The sequence below is a fragment of the Hyla sarda genome, chromosome 2 (genome assembly GCF_029499605.1).
Source record: "Hyla sarda isolate aHylSar1 chromosome 2, aHylSar1.hap1, whole genome shotgun sequence".
Classification (NCBI taxonomy): domain Eukaryota; kingdom Metazoa; phylum Chordata; class Amphibia; order Anura; family Hylidae; genus Hyla; species Hyla sarda.
Genome location: NC_079190.1, coordinates 493,547,261 through 493,561,851, shown reverse-complemented (window position 1 = coordinate 493,561,851; position 14,591 = coordinate 493,547,261).

Genomic DNA, 14,591 nt, shown 5'->3' with positions numbered 1-14,591 from the left:
AATGTTTGTAAAGTAGATAATAGTCCCCACCAGATAGAAAATATATCATCAATATACCTTTTCCAGACCAAAGAATGGGTCTGAAATAATGAATTGGGGTACAAAAAGTATGACTCAAACCAGGCCATATGGGAGTTGGCATAAGGGGGTGCCACATTTGACCCCATTGCTGTCCCTTGGATCTGTTAGAAGAAGCTGTCCTGGAATAGAAAGTAGTTATTGTGTAAGACCAATTCTAGAATGTCAAAACAGAAATCAATGGTACCAGTCGCAAAGCCAGAGTCAATAAGTAGGTGTTTAACGGCATGGAGGCCCTTCTCGTGTTTAATAGTTGTGTATAGGCTGTTTACGTCAAAAGTAACAAGGATAGTGTCTGAAGGAATATGGGCAATTTTTCGAATCAGTTGTAGAAAAGCTGAGGTGTCTAATAAAAAGGACGGTGTTGATTTAACCAGAGGTGTTAGGATTTTCTCAAGAATAATGGATAATGGGGAAAGTATGGATTCTGTTGAGGCCACTATGGCTATACACTCCTTGAGAAAGGCCTCCCTGTAGGCGAAAGGCATTGGAGGTCTGTAGCTGGGCCGGGGCGAGTCCTGTCCACGTGTGCTCATTTTCCTGCTGCTATTGTACGCTGTTGCACCTTGTTCTTCGTGGTAATATTAGCACTCTTTTTGCACTTATTTATTTTATTACTCTGCACCATTCATTATACCGTTAGCACTGTGCACTTTTTTCACCATAGTGTGTTATTTGACCTTTTCGTTTATGCACCAGCACTTTTTGTATACGGCAGCTACTAACTGTCACTTTGGCACATTTCCCAATATATTTACTTATGTTCACACGAATAATTTAACCAGGCACCCCTTGCTACATATCGATTGCTATTATTTTTACATGTACTAGTAATTCCTTTAGAGAATCATTTTATATATTTATATATTTCAGTATATGTATATATTTTATTTTAATCCGTCTTATATGCACAACCCATGACTGTTATGTCTTTAAATTTTGTATTTTCATAAACATTATATACCGTATTTCTATATTTCTTATAATTTGTTTTACCATTTGGGGTACTACATTTCACGCCCTCGTGGCGTTTATAGGTTTATATATTTGTATTTTCTTCTGCAGTTACCCCCCTTCAACTTTACTGTAATATTGAGCCATATATCTAGGACTTTTTTAGGTTCCAGGTAAATTATGTAGGCACAGATAGTGCTACAAACCTTTATTATTAGGTAAATAATGTAGGCCTTTATCTCCACTTAAAGAATGTAGGCAAAGATAGTACAGTTAACTTTAATCTCTAGGTAAATGATGTAGGCACAGATAATACTGTCAACCTTCATCTCCAGGTAAATTATATGGGCACAGATAATACTGTCAACCTTCATCTCCAGGTAAATTATATGGGCACAGATAATACTGTCAACCTTCATCTCCAGGTAAATTATATGGGCACAGATAATACTGTCAACCTTTATCTCCAGGTAAATTATATGCGCACAGATAATACTGTCAACCTTTATCTCCAGGTAAATTATATGGGCACAGATAATACTGTCAACCTTTATCTCCAGGTAAATTATATGCGCACAGATAATACTGTCAACTTTTATCTCCAGGTAAATTATGTAGGCACAGATAATACTGTCAACCTTCATCTCCAGGTAAATGATATGGGCACAGATAATACTGTCAACCTTCATCTCCAGGTAAATTATGTAGGCACAGATAATACTGCCAACCTTTATCTCAAGGTAAATTATGTAGGCACAGATAATACTGTCAACCTTTATCTCAAGGTAAATTATGTAGGCACAGATAATACTGTCAACCTTTATCTCCAGGTAAATTATGTAGGCACAGATAATACTGTCAACCTTTATCTCCAGGTAAATTATGTAGGCACAGATAATACTGTTACCCTTTGGCTGTCCAGGCATGCTGGGAGTTGTAGTTATGCAACAGCTGAAGGCACCCTGGTTGGGAAGCACTGTTTTAGGGCATACCAGCACTTTAAGAGATGGACATGCACTGGCATACAGAAGAGACAGAAGGGGTCAATGGGGAAACACTGGCTTTGAAGCAGGGAGAACACCAATGTTGCGGGTAGGAGACTTCTGTATGTAGTCTATCCATTCCTGCAATAGTAAACCATTTGCGATCAAGTTGCGATAAAAAAAAACATTAGTCGTCTGAACAAGCCCTGGCATGGGCACTACTAGATCCAACAATAGCCTTATTGTCTGTACACTCCTTAATGAAATAAAACCACAAAGTATGCCCTCAACAGGAATGTGCTCTTTCTTATAAGATTTCCCCATCGTGCCACATTGTCTTATGTTAATATTTATTTATATAGCGCCAAACAAATTACGTGGCACCTTCCAATTCTGAGGGTACAGATAAGGATATAGCATACATTACAATAATACACACTAAAAGGTCATGTACTAAGCCCTGCAACTGTAGTGTCCCCCAATGCTATGTTAAGCGCCCAGTATTTCATAGGTTAACTAGGGAGGCTGAGGATTATGGTGGATTCGGTGGACTATGTCAATGACCAGCATTTTTTTTTTTTTGTGTGTGTTTTAATATAACGGCGGGTTTGTGTGAGGAGTATTTTTTGTAACACTTTCTTTTTGATTTTTATTTTTTTTAAGTGTGTTTTTTTAATTTTATTGTTATTACTTTACAGGCTTATTAGCGATAGCCACCTGATAGACAGAGACCATTGATAAGCCAGGATTTAACATTAGCCCCCAAAAAGGGTATCCCTAAAACACACACACCATTATTATTATTAAAGGGGTTCTCCAGTGGAAAACTATTATTATTATTTTTTTTTTTCAAATCAAAGTTAAACAGATTTGTAAATGTCTTCTATTTAAAAATCTTAACCCTTCCAGTACTTATCAGCTGCTGTATGCTCTTTTCTTTTTGAATTTCTTTTTTTGTCTGACCACAGTGCTCTCTGCTGAGACCTCTGTTAGGAACTGTCCAGAGTAGTATAGGTTTGCTATGGGGATTTTCTCCTGCTCTGGACAGTTCCTGACATGAACACAGGTGTCAGTAGAGAGCACAGTGGTCAGACAGAAAATACATTTTAAAAGAAAAGAACTTCCTGTGGAGCATACAGAAACTGATAAGTACTGGAAGGATTAAGATTTTTTAAATAGAAGTAATTTACAAATCTTCAAAGCATGTAGATACATAAATGAAAGTCCGACACAGCACTGGCGAGCAAAGGGTATGCAGTGGTATGATTGGATCCGTACAGGTGAGTGCGGTTTTCTTCCACTGCTTTAATTTACAAATCTGCTTAACTTTCTGGCACCAGTTGATTAAAAAAAAATTGTTTCCCACTAGAGAACCCCGTTAACCCAGGTATCCACCGCCACAGGTACCTGGTACCAGCAGACGTGATGTGTCTAAAATGGCACACCTAGGTCGTATAGGCGGACATTATTTAGGCTGGGGAGAGTCAAATAGAATGGTGTTCGCTCACCCTGGTAATGTCAGTGTTACGCCAAGCGCTCCGGGTTCCCGCTCCTCCCCAGAGCGCTCACAGCGTTCTCCTGTTCGCAGCGCATCCCGACCCGCTTACCAGACTCGTTCCCCGTCTGTGCTGTCCCGGCGCGCGCGGCCCCGCTCCCTAGGGCGCGCGCGCGCCGGGTCTTTGCGATTTAAAGGGCCGGTGCGCCACTGATTGGCGCATGGGTTTTAATCAGTACCTTCATCTGTGCACTTCCCTATTAATACCTCACTTCCCCTGCACTTCCTTGCCGGATCTTGTTGCCATTGGGCCAGTGTGTTCCTAGCCTGTGTTCCAGACCTCCTGCCGTTGCCCCTGACTACGATCCTTGCTGCCTGCCCTGACCTTCTGCTACGTCCAACCCTGCTCTTGTCTAATCCCTTGTACCGCGCCTATCTCAGCAGTCAGAGAGGTTGAGCCGTTGCCGGTGGATACGACCTGGTTGCTACCGCCGCTGCAAGACCATCCCGCTTTGCGGCGGGCTCTGGTGAACACCAGTAGCAACTTAGAACCGGTCCATCGACACGGTCCACGCCAATCCCTCTCTGGCACAGAGGATCCACCTCCAGCCTGCCGAATCGTGACAGTCAGGCTGTTGCTTCTTTCTTAGGAAAATACGGGGAACTCCACTTATTTTTTTATTTTATTTATTTAATGAAAAAAAATATAAGGTTCCCTGTGTTTTCCAAATCAGCCAAATACCAATAAAGTCGCAACAGCCTGCTGCCTCAGGCAGCAGGCTATTGCGACTTTATTGGTATTTGGCTGATTTGGAAAACACAGGAAACCTTACATTTTTTTTCATTAAATAAATAAAGTAAAAATACGTCCATTGTTTTCGGCCCTCCCCAGCCCGAATAAATTTTAGCTTGTACATTTTTTGACGCTTCTTTAAAAAATACCCAACCCGCCTCACTCAGAGCCGCACTCCCGTCATTAGTGCCGCTGCAGAGCTCTATACAGCCGTGTGCTGTGCTATGAACACAGGACGGGTTTAGTAATGGGGTTATGACAGAACGTTTGTAAGAGAAGAGAAAGATACCAGAGTATGGGAGAGATGAAACATTTTTGTAAAAGAGACTGAACGATATGTGAGGGGATAGGGTCCTTAGTGCAGGTAGTCGGGCGGGAGGAGGAGGGGAGCCGGGAGGCTTCATCCTCAGCTACTGCTACTGGCTCAAAAGCTAAGAGTGATGAAGAGGCAGTTTGGCTGTGAATGAGATCGGCCATACTGGAAGACAGAAAGAGGATCTTGCGACAGATGTCATTAACCTCTACAGGACCCATGACGTAACGTTACGTCCCGACACCCTGGGTCTTAAGGACCAAGGACGTACAGTTACGTCATGGGCAGTTCTGGTCCCCGCCGTGCGCCGGGCGGGGATCGGACCGGGATGCCTGCGGAAATCATTCAGCAGGCATCCCGTGCAAACGCCCAGGGGGGTCATTAGACCCCCCCACGTCGGCAATTGCGGCAAATCGCAAGTGAATTCACACTTGCGATTTGCGCAATTCCAGGTCATTCCGGGTCTATGGTGACCCTTTGACCCGGAATATAAGGGGGATCGCGGTTGTCTAAGACACCCACGATCCCCCTGAAGGGATAGGAGTGAGTTGGCAGGGGTGCCACCCCTCCTATCCCTGCTATTGGTCGCCAGAAGCGACGACCAATAGCAGATCGGGGGCAGGGGGGGTTAACTTTCGTTTTCCCCATCCTGCCCACACTCAATAGGCGGGGCAGGACGGGCAAACGACGGGGACCGGCGCCGAAGATCCACTTACCCGTCCGGGCGGACGACGGAGGCTGCGGGCGACGGAGATCGGCGGGCGACGACGTCCGGCTGGATCGTACGGAAGCCGGTGAGTTGCCTAGCAACATCTGGAGGGTACAGTTTGAGACCACTATATAGTTGTCTCTAACTGTAGCCCTCCAGATGTTGCAAATCTACAACTCCCAGCATGCCCAGACAGCTGTTTGGGCATGCTGGAATGTGTAGTTTTGCAACAGCTGGAGGGCTACAGTTTGAGACCACTATATAGTGGTCTCTAAACTGTAGCCCTCCAGATCTTGCAAAACTACAACTCCTAGCATGCCCAAACAGTTGTTTGCTTTCTGGGCATGCTGGGATTTGTAGTATTGCAACAGCTGGAGGACCACAGTTTGGAGATCACTTTGCAGTGTTCTCTAAAACTGTAGCCCTCCAGATGTTGCAAAACTGCAAATCCCAGCATGCCCAAACAGCTGTCTTGGCATGCTGGGAGTTGTAGTTGCGTACCTCCAGCTATTGCATAACTACATCTCCCAGCATGCCCTTCGGCGATCAGTACATGCTGGGAGTTGTAGTTTTGCAACAGCTGGAGGCACACTGGTTGGAAAATACTGAGTTAGGTAACTGAAGGTTTTCCAACCAGTGTGCCTCCAGCTGTTGTAAAAGTACAACTCCCAGCATGCACGGTCTGTCAGTACATGCTGGGAGTTGTAGTTTTGAAACAGCTGGAGGTTCCCCCCCCCCCCCCCATGCGAACGTACAGGGTACATTCACACGGGCAGGCTTACAGTAAGTTTTCTGCTTCAAGTTTGGGCTGCGGCAAATTTTTCACCGCAGTGCAAACTCCTAGCGGGAAACTCACCATAACCCGCCAGTGCGAATGTACCCTAAAAACACTACACTAACACATAATAAAGGGTAAAACACTACATATACACCCCTTACACTGTCGCCCCCAGTAAAAATGAAAAACCTATTGTATAGCAGTGTTTCCAAAATTGAGCCTCCAGCTGTTGCAAAACAGCAACTCCCAGCATTTCCGGACAGCCACTGACTGTCCAGGCATGCCGGGAGTTTAGAAACAGCTGGAGGCACCCTGTTTGGGAATCACTGGTGTAGAATACCACTATGTCCACCCCTATGCGATCCCTAATTTAGTCCTCAAATGCGCATGGCGCTCTCTCACTTCGGAGCCCTGTTGTATTTCAAGGAAACAGTTTAGGGCCACATATGGGGTATCTCCGTACTCGGGAGAAATTGTAATACAAATTTTGGGGGGCTTTTTCTCCTTTTACCGCTTATGAAAAGGAAAAGTTGGGGTCTACAACAGACTGTTAGTGTAAAAAAAAAAGAAAAAATTTACACTAACATGCTGGGGTTGCCCCATACTTTTTATTTTCTCAAGCGTTAAAAGAAAAAAAAGACCCCCAAAATTTGTAACACGGATATACCCCATATGTGGGCGTAAAATGCTCTGCGGGTGCACAACAAGGCTCAGGAGTGAGAGTGCACTATGTACATTTGAGGCCTAAATTGGTGATTTGCACAGGGGTGGCTGATTTTACAGCGGTTCTGACATAAACGCAAAAAAAGAAATGCCCATATGTGACCCCATTTTGGAAACTACACCCCTCACGGAACGTAACAAGGGGTATAGTGAGCCTTAACACCCAGGGCTGCCATCTGGGGGGTACAACCCATACAACTGTATGAGGCCCGGAGCTTCAGGGAGGCCCGGATGTCCCTGGACCTTTTTTTTTTTTTTAATAATTATTTAGTTGGCCTGTCAGTGAGTGACTGCCGCTGTCACTCACTGACCGCTGGGTGCCCCCAGGACTATGACCGGGCCTCATAGTCCGGGGGGCCCGCACATTTCTATTAAAATTACCTTTTTTGGGGGGCATGGGCCCCTTAAGAAACAAAGCAGGGCCGGACAGGTCAGGGACTGATGGGAGATGGGGCTGAGGCACGCACGTCTACTCCAATCACCTGACCTGTCCCTGCTTACGTCCCTGCGCGAACCTCCAGCATCCTCCTCATGCAGTGACAGGACTAGGAGCAGCTGCAGCCTCACGTCGATGCATCAATCCCCGGCAGGGTAAGTAAACTGGCGCAGGGGGCCCGGGGGGGGGGGGGGGGGGGGTTTGGGGGTGATGATGAGAGGTGCAGGGGGGGGGGGGGTGATGATGAGAGGTGCAGGGGGGGTGATGATAAGAGGTGCAGGGGGAGTGATGATGAGAGGTGCAGGGGGGGTGATGATGAGAGGTGCAGGGGGGGTGATGAGAGGTGCAGGGGGGGGGGTGATGATGAGAGGTGAAGGGGGGGTGATGAGAGGTGCAGGGGGGGTGATGAGAGGTGCAGGGGGGGTGATGATGAGAGGTGAAGGGGGGGTGATGAGAGGTGCAGGGGGGTGATGAGAGGTGCAGGGGGGTGATGAAGAGAGGTGTAGGGGGGGTGATGATGAGAGGTGCAGGAGGGGTGATGATGAGAGGTGCAGGGGGGGTGATGAGAGGTGCAGGGGGGGTGATGATGAGAGGTGCAGGGGGGTGATGATGAGAGGTGCAGGGGGGGTGATGAGAGGTGCAGGGGGGGTGATGAGAGGTGCAGGGATGGTGGTGATGAGAGGTGCAGGGGGGTGATGAGAGGTGCAGGGGGGTGATGAGAGGTGCAGGGGGGGTGATGATGAGAGGTGCAGGGGGGGTGATGAGAGGTGCAGGGGGGGTGGTGATGAGAAGTGCAGGGGGGGTGATGAGAGGTGCAGGGGGGTGATGAGAGGTGCAGTGGGGTGATGAGAGGTGCGAGGTGCGGGGGGGTGATGAGAGGTGCAGGGGGGGTGATGATGAGAGGTGCAGGGGGGTGATGATGAGAGGTGCAGGGGGGGTGATGAGAGGTGCAGGGGGGGTGATGAGAGGTGCAGGGATGGTGGTGATGAGAGGTGCAGGGGGGTGATGAGAGGTGCAGGGGGGGTGATGATGAGAGGTGCAGGGGGGGTGATGAGAGGTGCAGGGGGGGTGGTGATGAGAAGTGCAGGGGGGGTGATGAGAGGTGCAGGGGGGTGATGAGAGGTGCAGTGGGGTGATGAGAGGTGCGAGGTGCGGGGGGGTGATGAGAGGTGCAGGGGGGTGATGAGAGGTGCAGGGGGGTGATGAGATGTGCAGGGGGTGATGAGAGGTGCAGGGGGTGATGAGAGGTGCAGGGGGTGTTATGGGGGTGATGAGAGGTGCAGGGGGTGGGGGGTGATGAGAGGTGCAGGGGGGTGTTATGGGGGTGATGAGAGGTGCAGGGGGGTGTTATGGGGTGATGAGAGGTGCAGGGGGTGTTAAGGGGGTGATGAGAGGTGCAGGGGGGTGTTATGGGGGGATGAGAGGTGCAGGGGGGGTTATGGGGGTGATGAGGACACAGAGGATAAGAGGGGGTGTATATGTATATATGATGTGTATACATGTGTGGCAGTATTATATTCAGTGGATACAGTGTGGGGCAGTATTCAGGGTACAGTGTATGGAAGTATTATATTAAGTGGGTACAGTGTGGGGCAGTATTTTATTTAGGGTACAGTGTGTGGCAGGATTTTATTTAGGGTACAGTGTGTGGCAGGATTATATTTTGAGGATACAATGTATGGCAGTATTATATTCAGGGTACAGTGTGTGGCAGGATTTTATTTAGGGTACAGTGTGGGGCAGTATTATATTCAGGGTACAGTGTGGGGCAGTATTTTATTTAGGGTATAGTGTGGGGCAGTATTATATTTAGGGTTCAGTGTATAGCAGTATTATATTTAGTGGGTACAGTGAATAACAGTATTATATTTAGTGGGTACAGTGTTTAGCAGTATTATATTCAGGGTACAATGTGTGGCAGTATTATATTCAGGGTACAGTGTGGGGCAGTATTTTATTTAGGGTACAGTGTGGGGCAGCATTATATTTAGGGTACAGTGTGGGGCAGTATTATATTTAGGGTACAGTGTATAGCAGTATTTTATTTAGTGGGTACAGTGAATAGCAGTATTATATTTAGTGGGTACAGTGTATAGCAGTATTATATTCAGGTTACACTTTCTGGCAAGGTTATAATGATTACTGTCTTCATGCAGAGGATGAGGATCTGCTGACAAAGTGAGGAGCCAATGATGTCTGGATGTCAGACTCTGCAGAGAAGATGGAGCTGGGGGAAGACCTGGTCTCTGGACCAGATGAAGAAGAAAATAACAGAGAAGATATCACTCAAGTCAGAAGACGTCACTCAGGTCACTGATATCATTGTGTATTCTCCTGACTGTCCCATCAGAGCTGTAGTCACTTGTAAGTTCTGCAGTGATGATGGGTAAAACTGTGTCCAATCTGTGTCTCTCCAGCTGTTACAAAACTACAACTCCCATTGCCAGAGGCTCTCCAGACATGATGGGAGTTTTAGCTTTCCAACAGCTGGAGAACCACTTCAACCGAGGTGATCGGTGGGGGTCTCAGCAGTCAGACCCCCACCAAAAAAATGGCCCTGGGGGGGTCTGGACAGGGGGTATGGGTAGGGAGCCCAGAGGAAATTTCTTGCATCGGGACCCTGTGGTTTCTAGCTACACCTATGGGGGCAAATATTAACAGAGGGGCCTACCCAAACTATATGGAGCCCCCTATATAGTTTGGGTAGGCCCCTCTGTTAATAGTTGCTTCCATATAGTTTGGGTAGGCCCCTCTGTTAAAGGAATAGTCTGGTGAAAAATAACTTATCCCCTATCCAAGCATATGGGATAAGTTATCGATCGCAGGGGGGTGCAAGTGCTGGGACCCCCCTTGCGGGGTCCTGGCAGTTTGCTGGAAGCTGACGTCTGCACCCCGCAGGAAGCCGCTGTGGTGGCTTTAACTCGGCCTTCTTGTAACTATCTTACTCCTGGCCAAATCCGTATACAGAATGTATATACCGAAGCATAGAGAAATAAATCAGACAGAGCCATTGTGCTTTAGCGTTCTCTGTGTGCTGTCCACTCCCTTTATTTCAAATCATTCAAACTTATATCACCTTTGTCATTAACATAAGTTCCCACCCTCACGAGGGGGATGTTCTAGCATATAGGGAGTGAGCAAATATCCTGAGGAATGTGCCTTGTCCTCGTGGCACTCCACTTCCTCTACACGATGGTGGGGGCCAGAGAAGATGCCGGAAGGAGCAGAGGGGGAAAACAGATGGGGAAGGGGGGGCTCCTAAATGAAAATTTTTTTACATAGATAAATCTATTACAAGCCCCCCTAAAAATGGTCATTCTACCTTTCCCTAATTTCCATCATCCTAACTCATCTGCCCCAAAGTGTTTTCTCGAACGTTTCACTGTACTTTAGACGACCCATGGCTTGTCCATGGACCCCCTTAGCCTCAGACTTTATACATACGGAGTCAGATGCTATCCCTATGGGTTACTGGTGTTATAGATGGCATTGAAGCTCTATAATGGGGTATAGGCTTCATCTGTAATCTCAAAGTCCGCATTTGTCATGACTGGCGTGGCATTCTTGTCGGTCGTCTCACACTTCTTCTTTAGGCAAGGCAAAACACAACACACAACAAAGCAAGATTAGTAGAATTATAAGTATGGTTATGATACTGGTCCTATATTGGCTGATATATATGCGCAACAAGTCTCCCAAACATCTTGTATACCCCCCTTTTTCCTTTTACACCATACATCATATCTAATGGCGTACCATTTTGGAATATTATAGCGGATGTGACTCTTAGTTGTTCGGTCTAACCTTGAAGAGCATTTACAAAGAAATGTATTAATCTTTGTTGGTTATAATAGATATACATTTTTTTACTCATGGAAATCTGGGATATTATTGACTCAACTTTTTACTTGACCTATAGCTATAAAACTCATCGGGGGCCCCCTTGGGACTCCTTTAACATCAATATACACAAAGGGATCAAAACTCCCAGCAGGGGCTGCACGTTTTCCTCTAAAGTGTGGTTAAGATTTCTTTTGCTGGTTCGGTAATGGAAGTGTGTATGGGCAGACGTGTCTTGACTAATGTGTATTCCCCAGTTTAATTCCTTTCTCATTTAACTCTAAACTTCATATCCCAAAGTATCCCATACTTTACAATAGTTACCATTTACTCATCCCACGAGCTAGGTCTATCCTTTTCTATAATCTTACACCAAGTATTACTTTTCTTTATAACATTATTACTCACTGAAATACTTGTTGCACCCCGTTATTTGTACATGTTCGCCTACTGGTTCTCCTCATACGTCACCTCCTAACAATCCATTGTGATTATGTTTCCCTTTGGAACAACCATGATTATGCACAGACATAGATTTAACAATTATCAGAGATACTTCTATAAGGGATCATCATACGCAATCTTCTCTTTCCTCACTTATTTCCTGCCTAGGTTTTGAAGAAATGGGTGACAATTACAGAATCTGAACTAGTACGGTAACAATTTTACAAAAGGTTCTTAATTGTATAATTTACTGTATCTATGGTTAGGGATCAGTACAATTAGACAAGGAGACACTGATATTTACCTACCCCAGGCAGTTAGATGAAGTCTACTCATATTCTCTGAAACTGGTAAGATGTTTATGGAGTGTGTTGGTTAGGTACCTTTATTGTTTTTACCTAGGTCATATGTCAGACGTAAATGATGATGTCTGTACAAACCTTCTTTCTGCATTGTTGAATCCAGAGGCGACCCAATGTACTGACATTACTATGCACATAGCTCCCCGTTGCTTAGTGTATGGGGTCATGTATGTTATCATGGGGTACAAGACTGCTGGCACATACATTTTCTTACCAACTCTTTCTGGATGCCGTCTTTGCCCTGTACCACCTCTTTCTTCTTCCATTGGTCTCTCTCAGCATGCATAGCTGGTTCCTGCAAGAGACCTAACCAGAAAATTCCACATTGCCCATCCACCTGTACACTTTGTACCATAACTGTGGGAGGACAGGAGCACTGCAGCCTTGGCAGCCTTCTTCACCATTCAGTCCCCTTGGCTTCTGAGGCTGTTTCCTTCATGTGTCTCTAATCTTTATGATGGCCACTTTCTCTGGCAGCTCTCGGACTTTGAACACTTGAATTACTAATTTACAGATTGGTTCGCTCAAGGATTCAACAACACTCTTACTTCAATAGGCCAATACTTCAATAACTTGATATGGCGATAATTCAAGTGTACCCGTACTCATTGTGTCATACCTTTAGACATCTTACACATCTCAGTGAATACCTTCAACTCTACCTCTCTGAACCACCAGCTCAGATCGAGTGGTTTATTGCAGTAGAACTTCATTCTGCGCGTGGCCACCATATATCCTGTCTTATTTATTACATCTTTACATTACTTAGAACAAACTTACATTTATGACTCAGCATTAACCATGCATTCTCCGATATCCTATCATGGCTCTTGAAATTTTTTTTTATTTTTTTTAGCTTATAAGTTCAAGACAATCAGCATCTTCGTATTACACTAAATATCATTATAAAGTTATCCAATTAAAATTGATGTTATTCAAATAAATACAATGTAGAATGTATAGGTATATCACGTTGTGTATGCAGGTACTATAACACATTCAAGTTTAAACAGTAGATTTGTGGTTTCTTCAATTTAATGTGACTGTGTTTCATTAGACCAAGGCTGTTCTGTCAATCTTCCTATAAGCCCTACCTTTCTCCTCCCAGAAAACAGAGGGGGGCCTCCTAAATGAACATTTTTTTACATAGATAAATCTATTACAGCAGTCCCTCCCTTTTCAAGTGGTGGACTCTGCACCTTTCAGAGAATTGATGGCTTGTGCCGAGCCGAGGTGGAGAGTCCCAAGCCGTCATTTCTTTGCGAAGAAGGCAGTACCAGCTCTGCATAAGTTTGTACAAGAGAAGGTGGGCCAGTACTTGAGCCTGTCGGTGTGTTCAAAAGTGCACGGCAGCGCCGATGTGTGGAGCTGTAACTACGGGCAGGGACAATACATGTCTTTTACGGCCCACTGGGTAAATGTGGTTCCTGCACAGGCACAACAGCAACTTGGACAGGTCACACCGCTTCCTCCTTCACGCTCTCACTCCCAGGCAGTTGGTCCGGTTACAGTGTGCGACGCCGCCTCCTCATCCTCCACCGTGTCCTCGGCCTCCACTGCACGTCCAAATCTCGGTGGCCCTTCATCGTACCATGTGTGTAGGGCACGTTGGAGTCAAGCTGTTCTTCACATGGTTTGCCTTGGCGAACGGAGTCACACAGGGGAGGACCTGCTATAGGTCATTCGTAAAGAAATCCAAGTATGGCTTACTCCACGAAATCTGGAAATGGGAACCATGGTGACGGACAATGGGAAGAACATTGTGTCTGTGCTGCGACAAGGAAGTGTGAAACATGCGCCCTGCATGGCACACGTGTTGAATCTGGTTGTCAAGCACTTCCTCAAGTCTTCACCCCATTTGCAAAACATCCTGAAAATGGCAATGAAACTGTGCATGCACTTCAGCCACTCGTACACCGCCAAGCACACCTTCCTTGAGCTGCAGCGTCAGAACGGTATCCCACAACATAATCTTATTTGTGACGTTGCCACACGTTGGAATTCCACCCTCCATATGTTGGACAGACTATACGAACAAAGAAAAGCCATCACCGATTTCTTGATGATCCAAGCAGATAGGAGTACTCCCCTGTGTAACTTCAATGTTACACCTGCCATTTGCTGAGGCCCTTTGAGGAAGCCACATTATTTGTAAGTCGCCTGGATTACGCCATGAACTACGTAATTCCACTCCTACATTTCCTACAACAAATGACTGAAACCATGGCTAGTCACAGCAATGGAGACGTTGCGCCTACATCTCAAGGCTACATGAGCCCTTTGGGGGCTTAACTGGAGGAGGATGATGAGGGGCAGAGAGGAGCACAGTTTACGGTGGATGAGATGGCCGGTGTTTCTAGTCATCGGACAGGAGAGGAGGAGCAGGAGCAGCCAGAGGAGCTGGAGGGTTATGAGGAAGGCGAGACAGAGGACCCAGACACACCATGGCAGTATGCAGTGGAGATGGAGGCAGGTAGTCCCTCCGAGTCACTGGCGCAAATGGCACGATGCATGCGTAGTGACCCCCGAATTGTCAAAATTCGTCAGCGGGATGACTTCTGGATCTCCACCTTATTAGACCCTCGCTACCGTCCCAGAATGGGGGCCTTTTTTACACCCACTGAGAGGGAGGACAAACTGACCTACTACAGAGAGATTGTACGTAGTCAGTTGGCCGATGCCT